At 41.5% G+C, this 6,137-nt stretch overlaps 1 long non-coding RNA gene across 1 annotated transcript; it reads left to right on the plus strand.

Annotated features, from left to right (window-relative positions):
* Positions 1-5,532, plus strand: LOC102757502. The gene is made up of 2 exons (XR_001513217.1): positions 1-302; positions 4,937-5,532. It is a non-coding gene; the product is annotated as an uncharacterized LOC102757502 (long non-coding RNA).
* The last annotated feature ends 605 nt before the right edge of the window (positions 5,533-6,137 follow it).

Genomic DNA, 6,137 nt, shown 5'->3' on the forward strand with positions numbered 1-6,137 from the left:
TGTGGGGTGTACAAAATCAAGGGGGGAGTCCGGTTCCTCTCTCCAGTGAAGGAGTAACGTAGATGTGCTTCAGGCCAACAGGGCTTAGCAAGGAAGCTGAGCCTGAGGAAATCTGCCTTCATTTTCTTACCAGGAGCCCCATCACCTACATTGCACACTCGACTCCGGGTGCCAGAAGGCACCAGGAGAAGCCAGTGGAAGCGCTGAGATCATCCTGAGATAAAGCACCAAAGCTCCCAGGGCCAGGCTCTTGCCTTCGATGCCAGCTTATCTGGTGTCATGCCAAAAGGAGGAAAAGACAGGTGAGCCACACAGAAGGCACGCTGCTGCCCACACGGACTGGGCCTCCGCATCTTCCCACCCCACCAGCTTCCAGGACGGCGGTTTGCCCTGTGCCTCCTGGGTGTTTCCTTGCTTGATTATTTCTGAGACAAAAACTCTGCAGCTTCCCTATCTATGATCAATCATTGTCACATGTTTAAGCCTACCTCTGATAACCAGGCTTCAATGACTCATGGTTTTGAGAAACTCAGGTATGAACAAAGTGAGGTTCGTTCATTGACCAATTCTAAAGACATACATTAAACATACTTTTTAAAAATTTAAGTCCACAAAAAGGATATAGAACCATATAGTCAAGCTCTCTCGATTCCTATATGATTTCCCAAAAGCCAAAAACAGGGAAATGTTTTCAATAGAAGGTTTGAAAATTTTGCTGAGTCACTGACTCCGTTCTGGTGTTTATGTGTTTTTGCTTTCTTATGCCCCCCCGTGTCCCTTTAACCCCCAGTGCTTGCTGCCTTCTGATCTGGGTTTTATTGTCCTCAAAGCAGACCTGTAGCTCTGGGTCAAGCACACCTAAACTTTATTCTCAAGTCCATAAGGCCCACTGAGGAATCCAGCTCCCACTCTGAGAACTAACCCACCCTCTGAATTAGGAATCTGATCTTTCTTCAGATCACTGCTCACGTGGCCAGATGAAATAGCATGTGAGAGCTCAGTAGAGAACACGGTTCCCATCCAAGGAAGCAACAAATACTTCCTTTAAATGACTTCATTAGTACCAGCATCCTGTGCGCAGATGGTGGTCTCCACTCTATGAGGAGAAATCAGGCAAATGGTAGAATCTCCCCAGTCTCATGGCCCAACCACATGTTGAATTAGTAAGGCTTGTAGTCTGGTTGTTCTGACTCAATGTTTCCTTGTCCAGCATCCCAGGTCCGTAGTCCAGGGAGCAAGGATCACACACAGTGTCATTCCAAGGCTAATTAGTGTCTATACCAGTGATGGCGAACCTATGACACGTGTGTCAGAGGTGACACGCAAACTCATTTTTTTGGTTGATTTTTCTTTGTTAAATGGCATTTAAATATACAAAATAAATATCAAAAATATAAGTCTTTGTTTTACTATGGTTGCAAATATCAAAAAATTTCTATATGTGACATGTCACCAGAGTTAAGTTAGGGTTTTTCAAAATGCTGGCATGCCGAGCTCAAAAGGTTCGCCATCACTGGTCTGTACTATGGATATGGCATGTGAGTCTTCTAAGTCCATCCACCCCTCTGCACAGCTTGCTGCCCCTCACACATACTTTCCCAGTTGCTAAATCTCCATGGGATCCATGTGAAATGTAACAAGCAGTGATAGTGTCCAGTGATGGTTGCATGACTCTGGAAAGTGAGTGGGACTTGATTGAGAAAATTTGGGGACTGGTACAAGAATCTTTTCTCCGAGTTCAAGAGGGAAATGGAACTAGTGGTAATTTGAATGATACAAGAAGTGTTTTAGTTTCACCAAGAGGAAAGCAAAACTAAGTCACATATCTCGTCTCCCCAGTGAAATCTTCTCGAGGACAGAGACTTTTTTTCCTAGTGTTGGGGTTCCCTTGTGATAGACACACAGAAAATACCACCACGGAATGACAATTATTGGTCTAAGGGAGGACTTGCTTCCAATTTGGCCCCAACTCTCTGGGGACCTTGGTCTTTGGCCAGAACTCAGTGGGTTTCCGGTGGGTTTGAGGAAAACCTGCTTCCGGGACACAGAAATCGTATTCTGTCTTCATTGCCCTTGGGGATCTTAGAAATGCCACAGAGAGTGTAGAACTACCTTATTCCTTAGCGAGTTCCTAAAACCAGGAACTAGCCAGCAAGGATCCCCAGCAGTGGTTCTCAACCTTCCTAATACAGTTCCTCATGTTGTGGAGACCCCCAACGATAAATTATTTTCGTTGCTACTTCATAACTGTAATTTTGCTACTGTTATGAATTGTAATGTAAATACCTGATATGCAGGATGTATTTTCAGGGGTCGCGACCCACAGGTTGAGAACCGCTGCTCCTACAGTCATCATCCCATCCTCAGGGTCCTGGTGGATTCTAAAACTCCCAGGGAGTCCAGCAGAGCAGTGCAAGAGGTCCTTGTGGGAGACATCTGGGGGTGGTCAGCCAAGTAGCTCTGGTTGCCTACCTGATCCTCTGAAGTGAGGCCTTTTCCTGCCACCCCTCTCCTGGAAGAAATCTAGCTGCACATTGTGGAGAAAGAGAAATAATTTGTGGTGCATGAAAAAAAAATGCTAAAAATGAGCATGGAGGCAGAAGTCATCTTAATGATGTATTTAACCTAGTAATTTCCAAGAATACTAGATAATACTGTGGCATTTCCCCCTGATGAACACCCCGAAGACCTAGGCATTGCACCCAACAGGCAACCAAACCTTTTTGTAAGCACATTGGGGCGTTGTCATTTGGACATGAATAATTCTATTGCTTTGATGAAAGGGTAGCAAATTGGGGATTTTTCCTGAACTTTCCTGTTTTAACTTTTTGGTTTTTCTTTTGGGTTGCAGAAGCAATGAAAAACCATTTATGCTTTCTCTTCTTTCTGTTTATTATTTTGATTGAAGGTGGAGGAGAAGGTTGATAAATAAGAGTGTTTTGCTGGAAATACTAAACTTTGACAGCCCAAATTACAGAATATCCTGAAGCTTCTATTTTGAAACCTTTCTACATTATAGTCATGTCAGCATTAAAACAGTCAGTGGAAAAATGACAAACCAATAAAAGCATAATTTTTAGTACCTCTTGACCCAATTTACTACCCAATTGCACTGGCTTTGGAATATAGATAACTTCAGTTTCATCTTTGGTAGGCATAAGCTTTGAGCAACGTCTTACTCTCTCCAAGACTTGGTTTCATCTACCGTCTATTATAAAATGTGGATAATATCAATGCACTCATAGGGTTATGTTAAAAATTAAATGAGCGCTGGCCAGGTATCAGTTGGTTACAGCGTCATCCCAATATGCCAAGGTTACAGGTTTGGTCCCCAGTCAGAGCACAAACAAGAAACCAATGAATGCATAAGTAAGTGGAACAACAAATTGATGTTTCTCTCCCTCTCTCTCTCCCATCTTCCTCTTTCTATAAAATCATAATGGGCACAGAACTGATCACCTTCCAGCACCAAAGATATTAGCAAAATGTCTAGGATAAAAAATGCTATCAAATAATACAAACTCCTATTTTAGATGAAATACTACACTATGGACATCTTTCATTCCATTGTTCAGCCTGTGAGCAAAGGGACTATGTAGTAAATCAGACATATTCAGTGACCAAAAGTGACCGCACAGGGTGTTGTGCTCATGAATTCTTTTTTTTTTAATATTTTTATAAATTGATTTTTAGAGAGAGAGGAAGGGAGAGAGAAAGAGAGAAACATTGACATGAGTTGGGCCCAGGTCAACACCCAACCAACTGAGCCACACCGGCCAGGGCTGATCGTAAATTCTTAACTGAGCAGGTCATGGTGAGCAGTCAGGCCTCAGGCCTATAACTTCCTTAGTAAAAGGTTCATTGTTGCTTTAAGCAGGCCCTGTCCATTGTTCTTGTACACCTAGGTTAACATATCTTGGAAATGCCAGAATAATATTATCTTTTAGACCAGTGGTTCTCAACCTGTGGGTCGCGACCCCTTTGGGGGTCAAACGACCCTTTCACAGGGGTCGCCTAAGACCATCGGAAAACACATACATAATTACATATTGTTTTTGTGATTAATCACTATGCTTTAATTATGTTCAATTTGTAACAATGAAATTGGGGGTCAGCACAACATGAGGAACTGTATTAAAGGGTCGCGGCATTAGGAAGGTTGAGAACCACTGTTTTAGACCCTTCAGAAGCCACTCTCAAGGAGCACATGATCTTGTTACACGAATACCATCTCATTTACTGTCAATGCTAACTGTCTTGTACCCACCAATGTAACTGAGATCTGTATCTCTTCATTTTACTTTTTATCTAATCATAGGGATTTCCTCTTTGCTTCCTCCCGCCTCCCTAACCTACCAATGGATTTCATGCAATCTTCCTTATGTTCCCGCCTTTGATTCCAAATGCATAAAAAGAACTGAAAAACTGCTATTCTCAGACTGTTGAGATCTTGCTTCCAGACATGTCCTCAGTTTGGTTCAAATACTAACATTTTATATGTGTTTGGACATTCTTATGTCAACAGATCTATTCATAATTTATTTAACACTCTCCTTTTCTCTTGATAGTCACTTAAGTGTTTTGTTTTGTTTTATTGATTGATTTTCAGACCATATCGTAATTTATTTAACACTTTCCTTTTCTCTTGATAGTCACTTAAGTGTTTTGTTTTGTTTTATTGATTGATTTTAGAGAGAGAGGAAGGGGGAGAAAGAGAGAAACATCTATTTGTTGTTCGACTTAGTTATGCATTCATTGGTTGCTTCTTGTATGTACCTTGACCTGGATTGAATCAGAAACCTTGGTGTGTTGGGAAAATGCTCTATCCAATTGAACTACCCAGCCAGGGCCATTGAAGTTTAGTGTTGTTGTTGTTTTGTTTTTTATTTATAAATAAGATTGCAAAATGAATATCTTTGCATACCTATCTTTACAGGTGTGTACAAACATTATAAAACTAATTCTTGGAACTGGAACTACTTGCTGAAAAAAGTTATTCCAGCTTGTGCTCCCACCTGTAGGGAGAATGTTCCTTTCCAGCTAACCTGTAAGCCAGCTCTTTTTATAAGCAAAATGTGCTCTAATCGCTGTTTTCTAACATGGAGAACCCAGTGTGCCAGGAACTTCACATACACAGTTGGAACTGATTTGATTTAATTTCCTTCTTGAAACAATAATGAGGTAAGGATTTCTAACCTTTTTATAATTGAAAAACAAAACGTGCGTTAGCTGTGTGCCTTAGGCAAAAGATTTAAGTGCCCTGTGCTTCTAGAACACAAGTGATGATACTGTCCTTACCTACTACTTGGGTGCTATGGCGTTTTATGTGCCAATTTAGGTAGGCTCTATAGTCCCCTTTATTCAATCAAACAGTAACGTAGGTGTTGTCATGCAGGTATTTTAAAGCTGTGATTAAAACCCGTCTCAGTTGACTTTATTGTTTCTTTTGTTTTCATATCAGTTGACTTTAAGTAAAGGAGATTGTTTTGGATAGTTTGGGCGGGTCTGATTTAATTCGTCGAAGCATCTTAAGAACAGAGCTGAAACTTCCCTGAGTCAGAAATCCCACCTGTGGGCTTAGCGGTGCCCGGAGTTCCAGCACGCTTTTCCTGATGGCCTGCCTCCCAGATGTCAGGCTTGCCTAACCAGCCCCACAGTTGCATAAACTAATTCCTTTTTTTTTGGGTACTATTCTTAGAATTTCAATTTTATAACTGAGACACAGAACATCTGAGCAATTTTCCCAGTCATACAGAAAGTTATTGGCAGTACTTAGATACAAATTCAAGCCGTCTGAGTCCTGATCCAAACCTTTTAGTTATTATGCTATATTGTGCTTGAACAGACAGTGATTTCGAGAGGGCATTCCATCCATACATTGAATAAAAACTAGTTTGAGGATTATCTGAGATACTATTAGGACCAGCAGATAACACACAGAACACTTCATAAATGCTTACTTTCTTCCTCTTTTAAACTTGTATCATCAACTTGTCCATACATTCTTTTTTGTGTGCCTGGCTTCCCAGGGAGATCTTGTGGCCCCTAGGGGTTAGGTTCTGTTGGGTGCCATCAGCGTGGTACCACTCAGGTACACGCCAAGTAAGTGGACTGTCCAGGACCAGCCTCAGTGCCTA

This window comes from Myotis davidii, unplaced genomic scaffold, assembly GCF_000327345.1.
Source record: "Myotis davidii unplaced genomic scaffold, ASM32734v1 scaffold1857, whole genome shotgun sequence".
Lineage (NCBI taxonomy): Eukaryota > Metazoa > Chordata > Mammalia > Chiroptera > Vespertilionidae > Myotis > Myotis davidii.